Source organism: Rhinatrema bivittatum, chromosome 2 (assembly GCF_901001135.1).
Source record: "Rhinatrema bivittatum chromosome 2, aRhiBiv1.1, whole genome shotgun sequence".
Classification (NCBI taxonomy): domain Eukaryota; kingdom Metazoa; phylum Chordata; class Amphibia; order Gymnophiona; family Rhinatrematidae; genus Rhinatrema; species Rhinatrema bivittatum.
The window spans coordinates 113,271,654-113,294,239 of NC_042616.1; the positions used below are offsets into that span (position 1 = coordinate 113,271,654).

The window sequence follows — 22,586 nt, forward strand, 5'->3', positions numbered from 1 at the left end:
TTATCTAAACTTGAATGGGAGGAGCAGCAACGCATTGAATGGATGGAAGAAGGACTGTAGCTCTGTTTGTTCAGGTCTAGTCTAGGGAATGCTTTAATTATTTAGGAAAAATGGTGAAATTTATGTTGGAGATATTTTGGCTCAATTTTGCTAGGCTCCAGGTCAAAGGATATACTTGTCAAAGATCAGCCTGGCCTGCATTTGGGAGCTGTTGATGCATATGCTGCACAGGTAGTGCACGAGGGAGTCAGGTAGTGTGTGGGCTGGTTTTGAAAAATTCCCCCGGGCTGATATTTTCCTACAATCCGCCCCTGGTACTGCACCACAGCATGCATACTGTTGTATTTTTGTGAGGCACTCCTAGGGAAATGGTTTGGATAGGATCAGGTAATAACATGCATAGATTGTACTTTTAGGCCTATCATGTTATTTTCTATAAAATATATACCCACACAAAAAGCAGGTACAAAAGTCTACAACCTTGCCATCTGTACCCACGGCAAGTTTCAAGGTGAAGGTATGCGAAAAATGTCTCTTTGAAAGCTGCCACAAAGTCTGCAGATAGAAAGGACCTACAGACTGTCCCAAAGGAGGCCGTCCAAAAATTGTCCCTATAATGGAAAATATGTTGCCCCCAAGGGGAGGAGTGATGACTAACTGAGGATTATTTGTTGAGGGTATTCATATCCCTTATAAAAACGACTGTGCCAGTTTGTTTTTGTTTTATGAAGCACAAGCTTATTTTTGGCTCTATCCTGAAAAGCGCAGGAAATATAAGTTTGATGATGCTGTCATGTCACCTACTGTCTGATTCATTCATTCATTAATTCATTCATCCTTCCTGTGCTCACTATGGTGCAGAGGGTGGAAATCAGTCTCTTGTACTACTTTCTGTCACTTGCTGCTTCTGCCTCCATCTGCTTCAGAGCACTGAGATTTACTACTCTGCTCTCACAGTTGTCTGGTAAATGAGCTATTTCCTTGTTAGATGGAAGCAGTTCAATTCATTTTCAGTTATATGTGATCTTCTATGAACCAGACATCTTGTTATATATCTAAAGTTTCACATAGATGCATAAGTCTTCTCTCTGACTACTATTAACCCATGGTCAGTGCACCCCATACAGAGTGATTGGAGCAGTCCTCTAAAGACATTACTGTCCCAGGTACTTTGAAAGCAAAGATGACTTTTGACAAACATTTAATAAGCTTATCAGTCAGAGCTTTGTGTGAACATAAACGCTCACTTTTGTGATTCTCTTTCTACATATACAAACCAAGGGATCCTTTATGCCTCATGTTATTAGAAACAGGCAGATTCTTTGTGCAAACTGCTTTCACACATGGATTTCATTTTCGTTCATTATGACCACACTACCAATCACAGCTGCTGCCAACTTGTATGGAAGAGGTATAATATATATAGCATGGGAATATAGACTTCTTCTATTGCCTTGCTAGTAGATATTCACATGAGATATGGCTGCCCACCTCAAAGAGATGATCAAGGGGTCTATGCTCTAAGTCACATTAAAATCAGCGCAGTTTCAGTGCTATATTATGCATCAAATAATATATTCATAGGTCAGAAAGATTGCACACCACATTTTTTTGTTTTCCTCATTTTTCAAAATTGCATTTAAAATGAAGTCCCCCAAAACACCACTTATCTCACTGGTGGAATAGCTCCAAAAAAGCAACCTGACACTGGACCAGGGTTTTGAGACCAAATTTTCTGCATCAGGGGTTCGGGACAGCTCGGCTCAATGCTGGTTTTATAAAATGAAACAAACCACCTTTTTAAAGGCTGGAGAAGGTACAAAATTGAGCATCCATTCAAAGAATGACAACCAAAGCACAGAGATGCAGGAAAGTCCCAGTCAAAAACAAAACAAAACAATAGGATCCCCACCTTAAAGAATAAAATAAAATTTATAATATTGTATTCCATAGTATATTTTCATTCAAGCGCAAAGGGGTGTTCCTGTCAGTTTAATACAGCTTGCAAATCACCCACTCAGAAAGGTCTACTCTGTCACTGACCACTTTAAATGAATTTGAGATGCAATGTTGTTCTGTGCTTGCATTTTATGGCTACAACTGCAATGCTCTATCACACGAATATGAATGGGCTATTTAGTCGTATTGAAATAAACAAGTGAATAATCACATTGTACTATTATATCACATTCCATGAAGTATTGTCTGTAAAACCTCTGCATTATCATTTTGAAGCTCATGGAAGAATATGTCCATTTTTGGCCCAATAATATATAATTAGGGTTCTGATTTTCAGTTAAAAACAAAAAACTCTGACTGAACACCCCTGATGGGGAAACTGGGTTTTTCAGTTTTAACTGGAAAACCCACAAAAATAGGCCTAACATAGGGGCGCTCTGATGACATAATTTGGCCACTGAAGTCAAGAAGGGGCATCCTGTAGCAGCCGATTGATGAAATTGAACTGGGTCTTAAGAGAGGCCCAGAGGGGCTGAGGTGGATTCCATCTTGTGGTGGCCCAAAGAAAGGCCTGGTGGGGCCGCAGTGAACCACATCCTGCCATGGCCTGAAGAGAGAAGGAGGCCTCTGAGAGTGTGTGTGTGTGTGGGTGAAAGTGAGAACCTGTGAATGTGCATATGTGAGAAAGAGCCTGTGTGCATGTGGCTGTGTGAGAGACTATGTGTGTGTGTGTGTGTGTGTGTGTGTGTGTGTGAGAGAGAGAGAGAGAGAAAGAAAGAGAGCCTGTGAAAGTGTGTGTGAGAGCATAAGTATGTGTTTGAGAGAGGGAATGTGTGAGAAAATGAACATGTATAAATGTGTAGGAGAGAGAATACATAGCCTGCCATCAGACCTGAAGCCACACACAGATAGCCTGCCATCCCCTACCCTCCATACCCCTTCCTCCCACATCTCCAGCCACACACAGCCTGCCAGTCCCTCTAGTCACACATATACATTCACCCCTATATCCTCACTCCTTACCCCCATTTCCCTCAGACACATTCACATCTCTTGCTACCACCACTCTGGCAACACACACACACACACCACACACACACACACACACACACACACACACACACACACACACACACAATGCAAATATTTTAGGATAAATTGAATCCACTTAAAATGTGCCAAAAATTTTAATTCATGCAGTAAAAATTCCAATAAACACCTATTTTTGTACCTGCCAAATACACCTAATTGCCTGAAAAATAACCCCCTAAATTTACAATTCATAAACCCCTAGGATCATTGCATAAATCACATTTGCTGCAATGATAATGTCCTTCTATTATACTTGCTGGTGTAGATGGTAGTCATGTAGTCATTGCCAGAACTACATGTTCCCTAATATTTCAGATCCTGTAAAAGTCTATACAGAATAACTCAGCAGAAACAAAATGCATTCCTAATATGTCCCAATGTCTGCTGCCACTTTGTGTGCCAGATTAATATAACTTTACTTAATATACAAGTTGCTCACTTCTCACCTTACAGCCTTTAAAAAAGTGATTTGTTTCATTTTAGAATACCAGCATTGAGAAGAGCTGTCCCAAACCCCTGATGCAGAGAATTTCCCCTCAAAAACCTGGTCCAGTGTCAGGTTGTTTTTTGAAGATATTTTAGCAATGAGATAAGTAGTGTTTTGGGGACTTTATTTCAAATGCAATTTTGAAAAATGAGAAAAACCAGAAGAGTGGGTGTACAATCTTTTAGACCTTTGATTATATTCCTTGACATGTAATATAGCACTGAAACTCATGCGTAATGGTACGTGGCTGATTTCTGAAGTTCAGTTCTTTTGATAATGATTATAATGCATCTCTGATTTGAGAAGAATTCTTTATGTTGTAAAATGAATAAAGCTTTTAGTGCATCCAGTATTAAAAGGATGTTTTATTGTGTATTGCCAGGGGTGGTAATGTCAGCCTTGATGTCCGGCTCTAATCTCTCCCTTCCCCAGTGCAAAAAAAGGACCATCTATTGCCTGAACAATACCCTTCCCCCCCCCCCTCCCAACAAGTTAATCATAGCCTGCTGTGGGCTGAATGCCCCCCCCCCCCCATCCTCTGCCTGATGACACCACTAGGATCTGTCAAAGGGGCTCTGATGTCCTAATCTGATCCCCCTCCCAGGGTAAAGAAATGACCCTTCACAGCCCAGGTTTATTGCATGTTAACACTTGCATTAGCATTAATGCACGTTAGATTATAGACTCCCAAGAGTTTCATACATATACATAACACATATGTTCCCTTTGGGAATTTAGTAGACTTTTCTTTTCTTTTTTTTACTTTTTCTAACATTTGAATATTCCTTTGGAGGATAAGTGCTCCAAATGTGACTTGTCAAAGTCTGTATGCAGTGGAAGCATGCCATTTTGGTTACTGAAGACACAGTATGGTTTCAAGCATAACAGATCATGTGGGCTATTGTGGAGAGGTCCACAAAAAGAAATAGAGAGAGAAAAAAAAAGAAGATGACAGTATTTACCTGCTTTAAGACTGATTGTAAAGGCAAGAGATTTATCCAGGGTTTCTGTTCAGTAAATTAGCAGCCCAGCAGGGAGGGAAGATAAGATAAAATTCCAGAGCAGAGAGGCTGCTATCATTTAAGAATGTCTTTTGAGTTGAAAATTCCCTTTGATCATAACTCCCTTGGATGCACTGGAGCATGCATGGGATTCTGGGATGGCCCAGCAGTACCTGGGACAGGCAAGTGAGAGACTGCTAGGGGAGACATGGAAAACCTGCAGTGGAGTAGCTCCTGGAAAGGTATTTAAAATTACATGTTTCAGGCAGGAATGGTAATGAGGCACTCTACACATGTCTCCTAATCCGTGCCAGGGTGGTTTTGTGTGTCCAGAAAAGTCACTGACACAGCAGTCCAGATTCAACAGTTTTGCCTTATAAAGCACTGTGATCAATTACAGCCTTTCCAAATAGCATGGGTTTTCCTCATGAGAGAGGCAGTGGAGGGTTAGGGTTACCATTAAGGAGGTAAAGTGACCAGCCCCTAGGATATCTGGAAAGCATTGTTATTTTGAAAAGCAATGTGAATTTAATACAGGTGGCTGCAGTGGCATAGCCTGAGTTGATTTTTTGGGTGGGTACAAGGTTAACATGGTGGGCTGTAGGCATGCAGGTCTGAGATCCACTAGCTGTATTCTTATTGATAAATAATACCTTATACTGCACCCTACACTGGCTTTCTAAGAAGTCTGCAATAGCCATTATGCATTAGAAACATAGAAATGACGGCAGACAAAGACCAATCGGCCCATCCAGTCTGCCCAGAAAGCTTTCACATTTATTTTCCCATTATCTGTTTCATCAACCACCAACTTCAGGGCTCTTGTTGGTAACTGTTTGATTCAAATTTCTTGCCATCCCCTGTCATTGATGCAAAGAGTAATGTTGGCGTTGCATCAAAGGTGAGCATAAGGCTTAATGGTTAAGGGTTGTAACTAACCACCGCATCAAGCAAGTTACCCCGATGCTTGTTTACCCAGATTGCACACATCGATGCCTTGTTGGATGATGTCTGAATGTAAATCCTGTTTTCCTCACTTCCCCTAGAGATGTGATTCGGCCGAACCTTTTGGTTCGGCCTTTGTTATTGGCCCACCGTGGGAAATTTAGTTTCCTGTGGTTTGGGCCGATTGGTTTCGGCACTGGCGCTCTCTCCTTCTTCAGCCGCCAGCAGGTTAGGTTCTGCCAGTGGCCCACGGCCTCTCCTGCTGTCACCATCCCACCGCCTCCCCAGGTGTGCCATGCAGCTTTGTCTCTCCTCTTTGCCATCGCGGAGATAGGATCCCGCGGCGTCCTTGCAGCTCTGGTGCTCCTCTTCGCCATCGCAGGGATGGGATCCCTCGACAGCATTGTTGCAACAGGCCTCTTTCTTTGGGTATGCTTGGGTCCAAATTGGGTGGGCAATTGCCCACCCAGGCCCACTTGTGGCTACACCACTGGGCACCTTTGTCATCCTATGGGGAAGCTGGACAGTGATACCATTGGAGAGGATGAACAGTTTTAAATCTGGGACTCTTTGCTATGATGTGAAAGGTGTGTGGATCCCTCCAGAAAGAAAAAATAGAGATCCTCATGAACACAATTCAGATGCAAAGAAGTGTTGAAGTTGCTGCTGGAGAAGCTGCTGCTTGCCAGGAGGAGTTTTCAGCCACAGAGAGATCACAGTTTTCACAGTGGAAAAAGATAAACAGTGGAGTGCTTCAGGGATCTGTACTTGGACTGGTGCCTTTTAATATATTTGTAAATGTTCTGGAAAGGTGTATGATGAGTGAGGTGATCAAATTTGCGGACGACACAAAATTATGCAGAGTAGTTAAATCTCAAGTGGATTGTGATAAATTGCAGGAGGACCTTGTAAGACTCGAAAACTTGGCTTCCAAATGGCAGATGAAGTTTAACGTCAACAAGTGCAAGGCGAAGCATATAGGGGAAAATAACCCTTGCTGTAGTTACACAATGTTAGGTTCTATCTTAGGAGTTACCAACCAGGAAAGAGATCTAGGCATCATTGAAATCATCGGCTCAGCGTGCTGTGACGATCAAAAAGACAAACAAAATGTTAGGAATTATTAGGAAGGGAATGGTTAATAAAAAGATGGATGTCATAATGCCTCTGTATTGCTCCATGGTGAGACCACAGCTTGAATACTGTTTGCAATTCTGGTTGCGCATCTCAAAAAAGATATATTTGCACTGGAGAAAGTCCAGTGAAGGGCCACCAAAATGATAAATGGCATGGAATGGCTGCCCTATGAGGAAAGGCTATGGACGTTAGGGCTGTTCAGTTTGGAGAAGTGATGACTGAGGAGGGATATGATAGAAGTCTACAAAATCATGAAATGATTTGAACAGGTTAATGTAAATTGGCTATTTACTCTCTTACAGATCGATACAGTAAAGTGTGGCCGCGGTTACCCTGCTCCTAACTCACCTTCTACTCACTTTCCGGCCGCGTTAGCCCTTCCTGCGATACACTATCCCCTTTAACTCATCCCTACCGCCTCTTAAAATCCCCGGGTAACCCCTTCCGCACGCGGCATGTATATTAAATGTAAACGAGCGAATTAGCTATTCCCTCCCATACAGTAACGTGCGCCCCGACTATTGCTTTTTTACCCTGCCGTTTTGCCACGTGTTTACCCTGCTAACTTACCGCCTACCCTTACCCCAGCATTAGAGGCAGGGGTAAGGGTAGACGGCAAACTTTCCCCCAGCCTCCGCTCACCTGCCCTGGCGCGTCCGGTCTCCGGTGCAGCCCCAGTCCTGTTCCCTCCTTCCAAAGAAAAAAAACCCCCGAAAAAAAAGTAGCAAGAGAGCGAGGGGAGAGACGGGCAATCCTAGGCTCGGGCCTGCTAGTCCCTTGTTCTCTCCTCCCGAAGCAGGGCGCGAAAAGCAGCCTTGCTCCGGGAGGAGGGGGCAGTTTAAAGCGACGAAGCGACTTACTTTTGCAGCCCCCCTCCGGACATCAGCGACGATGACCGGGCAATCCTAGGCTCGGGCCTGCTAGTCTCTTCTCCTCTCCTCCCGAAGCAGGGCGCGAAAAGCAGCCTTGCTCCGGGAGGAGGGGGGGGGGGGCAGTTTAAAGCGACGAAGCGACTTACTTTTGCAGCCCCCCCCCTCCGGACATTGGCGACGACCGCGGCTCCTGCCTCCAGCTGTCAGACAGACGCATCGCACGTGGGAAAGCGGCCCCTATGCGTGCAATTGGCTGCTCAAGACGTGACGTCACATGACGTGACGTCACATGCCGTGACGCCAAATGTCGTGATGTCACCTCTTGAGAAGCCAATTGCACGCATAGGGGCCGCTTTCCCATGTGCGATGCATCTGTCTGACAGCTGGAGGCTGGAGCCGCGGTCGTCGCCGATGTCCGGAGGGGGGGGGCTGCAAAAGTAAGTTGCTTCGTCGCTTTAAACTGCCCCCCCCTCCTCCCGGAGCAAGGCTGCTTTTCGCGCCCTGTTTCGGGAGGAGAGGAGAAGAGACTAGCAGGCCCGAGCCTAGGATTGCCCGGTCATCGTCGCTGATGTCCGGAGGGGGGCTGCAAAAGTAAGTCGCTTCGTCGCTTTAAACTGCCCCCTCCTCCCGGAGCAAGGCTGCTTTTCGCGCCCTGCTTCGGGAGGAGAGGACAAGGGACTAGCAGGCCCGAGCCTAGGATTGCCCGTCTCTCCCCTCGCTCTCTTGCTACTTTTTCGGTTTGTTTTTTTTTGCTTCGGGAGGAGGGGATAGGACTGGGGCTGCACCGGAGACCGGACGCGGCCAGGGCAGGTGAGCAGGGGCTGGGGGAAAGTTTGCCGAGCATCGGAGAACATAACTGTCCACTTCCTGGTACCTGACATTTCAAATGTCATTTGAAATGACATTTGAAATGACATTTCAAATGACATTTCAAATGACATTCTTAATGTCATTTGAAATGACATTTGAAATGACAGATACCAGCGTGGCCGTGAAGCATTAGGCCCGCGCACCCAGGATACTGTATAGGCGCTCTATACAGTAAAATGGGTTGCGTGGGCCTAACCTTCGCCTAACGCTTTGCAGACGCGGCATGCATTTGCATGCAAATTGAAGAGAGTATCGAGTGGTAGGTGAAGAGAACTGTGCGTGCGGGGAACGAGGGTGCACCTGGCACTGCCGCACTCTTTCTAACGCGGCATAACTGTATCGACCTGTTAGATAATAGAAGGGCTAGGGGGCACTCCATGAAGTTAGTAAGTAGCTCATTTAAAAAAATTGAAGAAAATTCTTTTTTACTCAGCACATAGTTAAGCTTTGGAATTCATTGCCAGAGGATGTGGTTACGGCAGTTAGTGTAATTGGGTTTAAAAAAAGGTCTGGATAAGTTCCTAGAGGAAAAATCCATAAACTGCTAATAATTAATAAGCAATAGTAGCTTGAGATCTATTTAATGTTTGGGACTTGCCAGATATTTGTGACTTGGATTGGCCATTGTTGGAAATAGGATGCTGGGCTTGATGGACACTTGATCTGACCCAGTATGGCATTTCTTATGTTCATTATGGGTCACTGATATGTTTTGGTGAGAGCCTGAAGAGAATGTTTTAAAAATTTGGCATAAGGTAAAGTGAAAATTAAGGTTAAAGCATTGAAGAGTGTTAATTTTAAAAGTAAGAACATAAGAAAATGCCATACTGGGTCAGACCAAGGGTCCATCAAGCCCAGCATCCTGTTTCCAACAGTGGCCAATCCAGGCCATAAGAACCTGGCAATTACCCAAACACTAAGTCTATTCCATGTTACCATTGCTAATGGCAGTGGCTATTCTCTAAGGGGTAGATTTTCAGACCGCGCAAATAGGCGTACTTTTGCTGGCGCATCAGGCGCAAGCAAAAGTATGCGGGATTTTAGTAGATACGCGCGTAGCCGCGCGTATCCGCTAAAATCCTGGATCGGCGCGCGCAAGGCTATCGATTCTGTATAGCCGTCGCGCGCCGAGCCGCGCAGCCTACCCCCGTTCCCTCCGAGGCCGCTCCGAAATCGGAGCGGCCTCGGAGGGAATCCTCTAACGCCCTCCCCTCACCTTCCCCTCCCTTCCTCTACCTAACCCACCCACTCGGCCCTGTCTAAACCCCCTTCTTACCTTTGTCGGGGGATTTACGCCTCCCTCTGGGAGGCGTAAATCCCCGCACGCCAGCGGGCCGCTAGCGCCCCGGGACGCGACCTGGGGGCAGGTCCGGAGGGCGCGGCCACGCCCCCGGACCGCCCCGGGCCGTAACCACGCCCCCGGGCCCGCCCCAAAACGCTGCCGACACGCCCCCTAAATGCCGCGCGGCTCGGGCCCGCCCCCCGACACGCCCCCCTCGCCAAACCCCGGGACTTACGCGAGTCCCGGGGTCTGCGCGCGCCGGTAGGCCTATTGAACATAGGCGCACCGGCGCGCAGGGCCCTGCTCGCCTAAATCCGCTCGGATTTGGGCGGATTTAGGTGAGCAGGGCTCTTAAAATCCGCCCCTAAGTGAACTTAATAGCAGGTAATGGACTTCTCCTCCAAGAACTTATCCAATCCTTTTTTAAACACAGCTATACTAACTGCACTAACCAAACAAACTGTTGGGAAGATGGATTTTTAGACCAGCATAGCCAAGCAAAAGAGGAAACTGTATATAGATGTGAATAATATCTACAAGCTATAAGAACTGGCAATGACAATTGATCTAATAATTTCTTGTCTGAAAGAGATTAACCAGTTTGCTGATCTGTATTACCAGGATCAAGTGAATGAGTGAGGGGGTACCAGACTGTGTATTGAGTCCAGGTAAAGTGAAGACATTTGGGACTCAGATACAATAACATTTCTCCTCAGAATCACTGCACAAACTGAGACATTGATACCCAGTGCTCTGAATTTAAGTCTTTATTCATTGTGTAAGCAGAGTAGCAGCTCTGGTGCTGAGAGACTGTTGCGAACCTGCCTGTCTTGCAGCTTCTCCACCTTCTATTCTCGCGGCCTGGAGCTGCCGTCACACTCCCCGCACAGCAGGATCCGCGCTACTGCAGTCCTCTGCTGTCCCTGCTTTCTGTTTGCGGCTGGAGCCACGCTGTGTCTTTCGGTGGGGCCCGGAGGCCGCTGGCACTTCTCCTCACGGCTGAGAACCGTGCTTCTGCTCCTCGAGTGGCCCGCTGGCCGCTGACATCGCCGCTGCCTTCCCTGGTGCCAGGGAGCCATCAGGGTGTGTCTGTATGCAGCAGGATGCCGCTGACTAGCATCTCCATGTGGCCTGGAGGCCACCAACCTTACCTTGAATGAAAGGCCTTCAGCCTCGGCCTTTCCTGCGGCAGGAAGCCGCCTTTGGTGCATCCTTCATGGCAGGGAAGCTGCCGTCCATCCTGGGGTCTGCCCTGAGGCATTTCTTCTGCCTTGGCTTCACCTCCGTGTCTTCCTGTGCAGCATGGGTGCTGTCCATGATTCTGCGCTCTCCTGCTTCCTCCTAAAGGGCAAAGCCACGCCTCTCTGCCCTTTTTAAATGGCCAGTGCAGGTGTGGTTCTTCCTGACTCCTCCCAGGGTGTTTCCTGCTTCAGCCTACAAAAGGCACCTCAGTTCATTCCTTCCTCGCCTTCGCAAGGAGCAACTTCCTTCCTGGAGCTGGTCTCCTATCTCTGTTTCCAGCTCCTGCCTGGCATCTTTTTCCAGGGATCCCATTCCTTGTTCCTGACTTCTTTGAGGCTCTTCGTTCCTTGTCTCTTGTCTTCATGATGTCTCCTGTATCCTGATGTTCTGTTCCAGCCCTGCTGTCTTCTGTATCTTGATGTTCTGTTCCAGTCCAGAGGTTCCTGAGGTTCCGTCTTTCCGTCCCTCATGGTCCGTGATCAGCTCAGCTGGGCTGGTAGGACATGTAGTGGCCCAGTGGTCCGCGATCACCCCGGTTGGGGTGCATAGGGCACTGGTGGGATTCCTCCATCTCACTGACTGAAGATCCTCATCATCTTCATCCTCATCCCATCTGAGTTTCGTCTCAGATCTTCAACCCATCTGAGTTTTGTCTCAGATCTTCATCCTCAACCCATCTGAGTTTCGTCTCGGATCTTCACCCTCACATCTTGAACTCTAATGTAATTGAGTCGATGTCAGCTTGCTGATTCGCCTCCATCGTGGTCTGCGACCACTCCGGCTAGGGTGTGTTGGGTGCGTGGTATTGCAGCCTTCCTTCCAAGTTAACCTCTGCTTTGAGTCTTCGTCATTCATCGTCTGAGTTCTTGTCCTCATTCGCCTTGTCCTCTATCTGACCTGCTGCTTCCCGCCGCTCCCTAACAGCAGTCCAAAAGGGCTTGGAACGGTCAGAGGACTATTCAGAGACCACCATTGCATTGGTGGTCTCAAGGAAGCTCACAGGTTTAGTCGAGGCTCAGGGTAAGGACGTTTCACCGCAAGGGCACACAATTTGTCCCGTGCTGGAGAGAGCCCCCTGGTGCTTTCGTCCATCACAGCGCAACAGAGACCTATGGTAGTGTCCATGATATTGGAGCTGGATTTGAAGCAATAAGAGAGTGATTTGTTTTCTTCCAAGATCCTCACTGATCCATTTGTGCTGATCTCTCTGTATCAAGTAGATAGGGCTTGCTGCAATTTTTTTTTATTTTCTCCCTAAAAGAAGCAAATTCAATTAGACTGGGAAGACACACATTGAGAAAGCACTTGCTGAAGATTGTGGTGATAGTGTAGACAGTTACACTCTGTTATTTTATTTAAAGCATAGGGAAGAATTTTCTTTCTTCAGGAGAGGAACAGTATCTGTGCCCAAGGCTACTGTCAAAAATGCAACTGATGATGGTTGTGTTGTTGCAGATGCTGGCGCATTAAAAGTGGCAATAGCAGATGCCCTGGTTAAGCACAAGTCCATTGTAAAGGGCAGAGCCCAGCTTGGAGACCAAGCATTTGCCGATGCTCTGCTCATCATTCCTGACCCTCAGGAGACATTAGTAAAAGTCCAGACAGAATATGCAGAATCAAATCATCTGATTGGTGTGGATTTGAACACTGGTGAACCAATGATGGCAGAAAAAGCTGAAATCTGGGATAACTATAGTATTAAAAAACAGCTCAGTCACTCTTGTACGGTGATTGCTAGCAATATTCCCCTGGTGGATGAGATCACAAGAGCTGAGATGTCTTCTCTCAAAGGATGAGCAGAATTTGCTGAATTGTGGTAAAAAGAGACCATCATTAATAGGAGTTTCCGAGTAACTTCCCAATATAACCAATATGCCACTAACTCCAGCTCAACTTAATTTACAAAGCATAAAAAAGAACTTTATACTTGCTGTTGCAGTAAATCCAGCCACTGAAATGTAAAACCTTTAGACCTATTGATATGGAATAAATTTAAAATGCTACAATCTGTTATTTATTTGAGGAAACAAGAGGCAGTAGAGACGCAAGTTGCCCTCAGTAGCACCTCAGCAGCACCAACTATCTGCTAGCCAATGGCATCCAAGTCATTGGAAGGAGAGGACCACTCTTCTGTCTGTATCAGATAAGTGGATGCAATCGCTGGGACACAAAAACAAAAAGCATAGAGAAAGAGGAAAAAGACAGACATTACAGAGAAAGCAAACTTAAAAGTAAACCTCAGAAAGAAAGAAGGATAGAGATAAAGGAGTACTTTCTTTTCATCAAGTGAACCTTGATAATACTGATTTCTTGTGGAGGCAAATGAGAAGGAAAATTTACAAGTTTCAAATCCTTGGGTTTATCTGATAGTTCATGAATGCTTGCACATACTGCAGTGAACTGTAAAAGGCGATTTTTGAGTGGATACTATAGATATTAGATACTTTTCTGAGTGAGTTTATTGACTGTTTTTGTTGAGGAGGAGTGGAGATCCTGAGATTTCATATATAACCTATACAATACCTAGATACTTATGGGCCGGATTTTAAGAGGTACGGGTGGGCATACATTTGTGCGTGCAACCCAGCACGCACAAATGTACGCCCGATTTTATAACATGTGCACGCAGCCGCACACATGTTATAAAATCAGGGGTCAGCGTGAGCAAGGGGGTGCACACTTATGCACCTTGCGCGCGCTGAGCCCTAGGGGAGCCCCGATGGCTTTCCCTGTTCCCCGTTCCCTTCCCTTCCCCTACCTAATCCACCCCCAGCCCTATCTAAAACCCCCGTCTCCTTTGTTTAATAAGTTGCGCCTGCCTCCGTGCAGGCGTAGGTTGTGCGCGCCTGCCAAGTGCCGGCGCATGATCCCCCGCCACGGCCGCTGTGCCGGAGGCCTCAGTCCCGCCCCGCCCCTTTCACAAAGTCCTGGGACATACGCGCGTCCCGGGGCTTGCGCGCATCGCCAGGCCTATGCAAAATAGGCTCAGCGCGCGAAACCCTTTGAAAATCTAGCCCTATATGAGCAGTATTGACAAAATTGTTACTGATAACTTATTTGTGTTCTTTCCTTCTATTTAACTTCATTTATTTTTATTTAATCATTTTAATCCATCAAACTGCAAATCTTGGCAGAGTACAATATACACAAACAATAGAATAATCCATATACAGACAGTGATACACATCACTTCTTTTATTTTAAACAATAATCTTGTTATTCACCAGCAGAAGGTATCCAACTATTTATTACTCCGTGTTTCCTCTCTCAACCTCTGGGAGCTTCATTGGTTGAATAGGTTTCCCAAACTCAAAAAATTACCTGGTCAGGAAGAGGGTAACATATACAAATCCTCTGGTTGCAATCGACTCCAGCACCACCCACATACCCCAACAACAGTCAGAACACTTTAACCATCATAGCGAGGAGAGTCATCATTACACCGGTTGCTGCTTGGGGGTGCTACAATACCTTTATTGAGTTTTCCCATGTCAGCAGTAAACCTGATAAATTAAAAGAATCCTATTTCTTATAATTAGAGTTTGCTACAATTTTTTAAATATTATGTCAAGAAAGGCTGATTTTCAAAGTACAGAAGGTGGGATTATAGATAACATTTTTGACTAGGTAAGGCACTAACTGAAGCTGAGACTCAAGATAATCATTAATTAATGAGATATATATATCTAGTATATTCTAATTGCAATGAAGTGGCAAGTAGGGTGTCAGAAAACCTTAGGCTATTAAATATTTTTAACACTGATCATGTGAAAAGAATAAGCAGCAATGATACTATTTTTTAAAAATATCAAAGTGTCCCATTGTAGGGGCTACACCATTCCCAGGACCAATCTCAATGTCCCAGACCTCTCACTCATCTCTCCAGTCATACACAGTTAGCCACTGGGGTACCGGGGATCCACTGGTGAGGAGAACAAGCCTCTGGGGCCCTACTTGTATAGATGGGAATCCACTCCATGACAGATTCTTAATTCTTTCAGTTTCTATAGTTCTTTGTCATTTTGAAGAGGAGCAATAGGACACATGGGTTGGTGTTCAAATAATACATTTACTGTAACTTAAAAAAAAAAATAGGATACAAGCAAAAATAGCAAAAATCATAAGACTACAAAGCAGAATGAACCCCCCCTCCCCCAAGTGCCACAAATTCTTTCTTCATCTTTGATCTCTGAGTTACTGTCCCTTCCCAATGATGGGTAAAATCTCTTCTCCAAAATAGGTAGGGAGGGTGGTGGTGGGAAAAACTCCCTCCTATTCATAATAAAGAAAAATCTTCCCAAAAGCCAATCCTCAGCCTTGGGCAACCACAGCCCCCACTGTTAACTGGACACAAGGCAAATGCATTCCCAGTCCCCTCAGGCAGGTGTGTTTGCTCTCCTGAGCTGGAAGTAGGTCAAGAAAACAACCAACACTTAAAAGACAAAAAAAATCCTATCTTCATCTCTTCTCAAACTGGACAGTCTCTCTTCTAGGTCTGTGAGGGCAACTGGTAATCAGGGCAAAGTCCTTCCTCTTTTTAGTACAGGCTGTGGGGCTTGAAGTAGGAGAACTAACAAAAACACTCCTCCTTTTCCAAAAAGAAACCTACATTCAACCACACCTTTGGTACTCCAACCAGTTTATACAATATATGGAGATCTTGACCAATTCCAGTACCCTGGGTGGAAAAAAATCTCATGGATGGTCTTAGAAAATGCAAAACCCTCTCCCCGTAGCTGGTAAAGGGCAGAACTATTGTCAAAGAAGTGAAGCAACCTTTACGTCCACAGTGATCCAGATATCTTAAGCAAATAGGAAAGTGACTGTTAAGATTTAATGTGCCCAGTTGCCGAATAATGTTAGAAAATTGCCAGATATAATATACTTTGAATGGGGCAGCACTTACTAATACATACTAGGAAAACAAGATGTGCTTAGTATTTGACAATAAACTGGGATGAATGTCCAAAGTCAAGCATTAGACGTCACAGCCAAGTACATATTATGGTGGGTGATTTCCAAGATATTTCTACAGGCACAACAATGCTTTATCCATCCATATGACCTATTTTATAATTGTACATAAACCATATGAGAGGTTACAAAACTTTATTATCAAAACGTTTTCATCAAATCACATAAAAAGTGTGTCACAAAACTCACTCACTCATTCACACATTCACACTATTAAAAGTGAAGCAACAGTGAAGTTATCAAACAGAATTTTCAAGATACAACTTTTCCAAAATGCAGATTTTTCAAAATGCAAAAAACATATGTATCCACATCCTGTGGCTTATAACAACTTAAAACTCTATAAATGTTTCAACCAGGTAACACAATTATTTCACTACCCTCTATACTTTAACCCTGGATTACCATGCTAATCTTTAGATCAATATCATCAATACATATGTGCATCTATGCTTAAAAATGCATTAAGATTTAAATTATCTTCATCTGATGCTCATCACTGTATGCTTCTTCCTTACTGCAAATTTAGAGACAGTGCTTCATCTTTCACCACGGTTATGCACATCAGAAGAAGATAATTTAAATCTTAATGCATTTTTAAGCATAGATGCACATATGTATTGATGATATTGATCTAAAGATTAGCATGGTAATCCAGGGATAAAGTATAGAGGGTAGTGAAATAATTGTGTTACCTGGTTGAAACATTTATAGAGTTTTAAGTTGTTATAAGCCACAGGATGTGGATACATATGTTTTTTGCATTTTGAAAAATCTGCATTTTGGAAAAGTTGTATCTTGAAAATTCTGTTTGACAACTTCACTGTTGCTTCACTTTTAATAGTGTGAATGTGTGAATGAGTGAGTTTTGTGACACACTTTTTATGTGATTTGATGAAAACGTTTTGATAATAAAGTTTTGTAATCTCTCATATGATTTATGTATAGTTTACATCAGTGTTGAGAGGGTGGTAAAATGCACCCATTGTGTCTATTTTATAATTGCCCATCCCATATGAGGGTAAACTTACATGAGTATGACACACCCAGAGTAGGTGGAGGTACTGCCAAGGCCAAGCTTGGGAAAGGGCTTGCATTTACCTGCGTACTTTTCCATTTTCAAAAATATGCAGGTAAAATTACCCCCCACCGCCAAATTTCTGCACACATTTTAGCTTGTATAATTAATTGTGTGCAGGTAGTTTTGATCTTGAATTTCAAAGTGACCCCCCACGTGCCTAATTTTTGCTCTGAGAATTGGCATAGTTTGTGTGTACGTTTCATCAAATTTGTTCAGGCTGTTATAAAATTACCTCTTAGGAGGGTCATTTTAAAAGCCAATTCTACGGGTAAAACAATGCCTTCCCCAGAGAAATGGCCTTTGGAAAAAAATGTCCGCCTTACATGTGGGCAAACTTATGCACGTAGGGCCTGTTTGTGCACATGTTTACCCCAGTGAGCAGAGACATTCCCAGAGCAGGATTGGGGAAGGGTCTCACCTCTTGCTCATCCTCCAAATGGATTTCCAAATGACAGGGAAAGAAGTACAAAAAGCAAAGTCCTACTGAATTACTAAAGGAGACACGAGGGGCCTGCACGTGCTGAAATACAGCTCAGACTATCTTCCTTAATTTAATTATATTGTACAGACATCTCAATAAACCTTACAAGAATCCTGTTTATAATCATTTTTTCTAGGAACTACAAAAGGAGCAAGGGAACATCTGCAAATGTTAAAGGGAAATAAATTGTACTGACTTCAGAGAAAAGGATTTTTTACTCCGAGAGAGAGGAAATTATGGAACATTTATTCAACTGAGACTGTAACTGTTACAATACAGAACACAAACTGAAAAGGGAAAAATGTGGAGCCAGGGATCTAACTTGATAACCATTTTTGGGTGTGAATTATATATATATATTTTTGTTGTGCTGCAGAATTAGAAACATATGTACAGTGTTTTCCCTTTCATCTGGTTTACAATCTAGAAATTGCATCTCGGTAATCATAAGAACGTTGGACTTGCTTCTTTTCAACCTAATCAAATATACAGTATAATTAATTAATACTACTAGCTGCTTTGCTTCCCTGCTTCCAAAGATAGGGGTAGATTTTAGAAACTTGCACGCGCGCGCACATGGACATGTGATTTTATAACATGTGCCCGCGCAGGTGCGCGCATGTTATAAAATTGGGGGTCAGCGCGCGCAAGGGGGTGCACATCTGTGCAACCTGCGTGCCCCGACGCCTGCGGCCTTCTGCCGTTCCCTCCCAAATCTCTCCAATTTAGAAGCGGCCTGGGAGGGAACTTCCCTGCCCCCTATACTAACCTTCCTACCCCTTCCCCTAACCTTCCCGCCCCCTAGCCCTATCCTAACCCCCCAAAATCCTTATCTCACCTTTTGCGCGTGCCGGCACCCTGCCAGCACCCTGCCGGCATGCTATCCCCCAGGACAGCGGCAAACTGCCGCTGTGCCAGGTGCCTCTAGCCATGCCATGCCCCACCCCCATCCCCCGGATCATCCCTTCCCTTTCCCGAGACTCCAGGACTTACACCCATCCTAGGGATTTACGTGCATGGCCGGGCCTTTGAAAACTGGCCCTGCGCGCATAAGCCTGGGATTTACGCGCCTAAGGTATTGAAAATCTACCACATAGTTTTTAACTTTGGCTGCAAAGGGAATACCGAAATTGTCACACTCCTAGCAAGCAATGGAAGAAATATCCATGTAGAACATATTATATTGTTTCTGTTATTATCAATGATTTTTGGAAGGCAGTTCAAGAAAAATCAGTTAGCTTTAAATACTAATCTTACTATAAATAAGTTAACTGAACATTAACCCCATTTTTGCAGTACCCTGCATAAACCCAGTCTAGCAAAAATCTGTGATACACATCTAACTCCCTTTCCAGGCACTCCCTTCTACAGGGGGCACCACTTGATATCAGGCAGCGTTGTCAATATCACTCTAAATGTTCCTCTGAAGGAAGGACAGGGTTTACTTTCAGGGCTCAAAAATGTTAGACTTGTCTTCTGAAATATAGTGAAGAGGCTCCACACAACTAGTGTTCCAAAACAAAATATATACTGCAAAGCTTCAATATAAATAATCTGGCACATAGCATATTTTCTCCTTGTTGTATCCATGATTCTCAATAAGGTCAAATATGGAGGTTCTGATCCTTTTCTGCTACCCTCTTGTCTTCCCTGCCAGAAATCTGGGTCTGTTTTGGATGGATACCATTTTCCGTAGCATTGTTCTTCCTCAGAGGAGCATTGGATGGATAGTTCCCCTTCTCCTCTTCATAACTTGGCACCAGTCTGGCACCTTCGGGGGAATTAACTGAGCTAATTGACAATCTATCCTTTGTCTCCTCCAGATCACACCACAAGAAATAACCTCAATTATTTTGGGCTGTCAGGTATACCACTATAGGGGATGTCTTGTGTAGTCATCTGTTTCCCCTACTGCTTGGAATACAGGCAACAGATATCTTCCTTCTTTCCAGCTCCAAGCACCAACTTTTACTCAGCACAACTCTCCAGAATCTTCTCTTGGATCACTAATAATCCCTGTTTTGTACCATTGAGGCCACACCCATGCACATGGAGGCTCTAACAAAATGGATCCATCTCCTCACTTCTCATCCAACCTGTTGAAGAGAATAGTCCCTGGTAAGGGTCAACCTTATATAACATTTAGTCTAGTTTAGCTAGCAAATCTTAAAAAACGTATTTGGGGTTCATTACCTCCCTTGGAATATTTTTTACAGACTCTTCTTCTAATTTTGAATGCTTAAAAATTTAAAGGTGAATTTTCAAAAGTTGCATGCATAAAAAATAGCACTTACATGTATAAAATAGCATATATATGCAAGTAAATGATATTTTAAAACCTCAACACACATAAATTTGCATGTATAAAAAAGGAACGGGCCAGGGTGTTCTGGGGAGAAGCCAACATTTACACTAGTAAGTTGCTATTTTATAAGAGATAGCACTTGTGGACTTATCTGCCTATCTGAATTAGATGGATAAGTAACATTTTATGACTTATCTGTCTTAATAGTGCTTTTTTTTTCAGACATATCCAGTAGGGATGTGAATCGTTTTTTGACGATTTAAAATATCGTCCGATATATTTTAAATCGGCTCCCTGGTTGGGACCAGGAAGCCCCTGGTCCCAACCAGGGACCCCAACAAGGGGGTCCTGCCCCCTGGGGGCAGGTGCTTCCTGGTCCCAACCAGGGAGCCGTTCTCCATTGCCCCAGGACAAAGGTCCACCCCCGAGCATAACAACCAGGGACGGATTGACCTAATGGGGGATTGGGCATCCCCCGGTGGGCCAGTCATGCTAGTCACGTGGTCTGCCGAGCGCGGCCGTGACGGAACCACGCTCGGCAGACCACGTGGTATCTCCTGGGCCGGCCTAGGCAGCGAATCCCCGGGCTGGTCTTCATCGGGAATCCACCGTTGGTAACAACATTGTACAAATCTCATCATTTTATACCTTTCATCACTCCAAATCACATAAAATCTTCACTGATGTCTACTGTACTGTTTGTATCTCTGACTCTGCATGTAAAACTGCCCCCCAAAACCTTACCCTGAGTTCAGAATGGCCCCTTCTTACAGTGGTATAAAAAGTTGCCTAATATATCTGCTTCCCCGGAGGCTCTCTCTCCCTCTCTCTCTCCCTCTCTCAAATGGGCTTTGCGATGTTTATCGCAAATCCTGTTTTGAGTATAATGCCAGGCAAAAAGGTGTAGTTAAATCCCACAATAGCATGCATTATGCGTTACAAGCAACATTAAGCACCCCTCATTTTCATAAACTCCTCCCATTCAACTAAATGTTTAAAATTTGCAAACACATCTCACAATGCGTTATTTATCACATGCGTTATGGCGTTATCACGGGCGAAAGGGTCCTAACATGATTTGATGAATGAGTCCCTAAGTAAGATAGCTGGATATTAGAGATGTGAATCGTGTCCTCGATCGTCTTAACGATCGATTTTGGCTGGGAGGGGGAGGGAATCGTATCGTCACCGTTTGGGTTTTTAAAATATCGTTAAAATCGTTAAAATCGTGAACCGGCACACTAAAACACCCTAAAACCCACCCCGACCCTTTAAAATAAATCCCCCACCCTCCCGAACCCCCCCAAAATGCCTTAAATTACCTGGGAGTCCAGCGGGGGTCCGGAACGACCTCCTGCAATCGAATCGTGTTGTCTTCAGCCGGCGCCATTTTGCGCCACCATTTTGCGGCTCTGACTGTCAGAGCTTGCCTTAAATAAGGATAGCCAAGTGATGTCATCCGGGTGGGCCTGACAGTCCTAGCGCACCTTGGCCCCTTTAATTCCTGAGAAGGAGGGCGTGCGCGCACTAAGGAAATCCTGGAAGTACAGCGGCCTCAGTGACGGTGCGATGGCCGCGGGACAAGCCGCATGCAGTTGGCAGGGCCACGGCGGAAAGGTGAGCAGGGCTGGCCATGGAGCCCATGGCCAACCACTGCAACAGTACCCCCTCCTCAAAGGTCCCTCCGGGGGGGGGGGGGCAGACCAAAGGCTTGAGGCACCTCAAATGGGGACTCGTGCGGGTATGATGTTCGACCTTGTTTAGAACATTGTAGAGTAACTCTCTCAGAGTGATCCTGGGAAACAGTTGAAGGTCTGAAGAATATTGAAGATGCTATGGAAGAGCCTCTCTCCTGATTTTCAGGATGTAGCCGGGTCCGTAACTGCTGAATCTGTCTTTATAAGCCAGGAGAGACACAAACTATTTCATAGTTCGCTTGTGTTCCCTTTCTAGGGTTTCACATTCGATCGTCCTGTGTGACAGTTGCTCTCTTTGCAGTGTAAAGATGGTCTTTAGCAGATTCTTGTGGAGGAAGTTGGAATTGGTCTGAGACTCTTGGGACCTCTTACTAGGACTCGGAAGGTTCAGCAGGGCAGTGGCCATGATTAGAGAGTGGGGAGGTTCACTCGGTTCCAGACAGGACTCTGAACACTGTGGTCCCCACTGGATCAGGTCAGCCGAAGCCCAGTCGAACTGGGGCTGATGCTTTCGTAGCCATGTTAGGCCCAAAATGACTCTGAGTGCTCTTGTTCGATCTTCAGAGTAAGAGGTTGGGTGGTCCGAGATATTACTCCGGGGAGGATGTCCCCGTGGACTGAAGAGAGAGCCAGTGGCGGAGTTAACAGGCATGTAGGGATTTGGTACTGGTCCACGAGGTCTTGTTGGATAAAGTTTGCTCCTGCGCCGAAGTCCACTAAGACCTGGGTATAAAAACAAATGGAAGACATCACCACTGAAGCAGGCAACATAAACAATGGTGATCGTGAAGTCGTGGTGAGACTTAGAGGAATTGTCTTAGGAACTTCTTAGTGTGAGGTCATGCTCTTCCTAGGGCACTGTGGTAACTGATGGTGATGAGCTCTCTCCTCATCTGGAAGACAAGTACAGCCCAGCTGCATAGGTTCTTCACCGGAAGTCCCATACAGTAGGGAATGATCTCTGAGACGATTCTTCTGATTAGCACGGTTTTCCCGTGAATGTTCTTGGAGACGTCTATTGATCCTCCCTGTTAGGTTGATAAGGCCTTCGAGAGAAGGAGGAAGCTCTCATGCCGCCAGTTCATCTTTTATTCTGGGGGCTAAGCCCTCTAAGAATATTGTGTGCAGACTATGCCCTTACCAGTTTAATTCCATAGCTAG

At 44.9% G+C, this 22,586-nt stretch overlaps 1 long non-coding RNA gene across 1 annotated transcript in view; it reads left to right on the forward strand.

Annotated features, from left to right (window-relative positions):
- The first annotated feature begins 4,694 nt into the window (after positions 1-4,694).
- Positions 4,695-22,586, forward strand: part of LOC115086041 — a 54,741-nt gene continuing 36,849 nt past the window's right edge. Inside the window, exon 1 of the long non-coding RNA XR_003855028.1 lies at positions 4,695-4,781. This is a non-coding gene — a long non-coding RNA (uncharacterized LOC115086041). The remainder of the gene's footprint in view (positions 4,782-22,586) is intronic.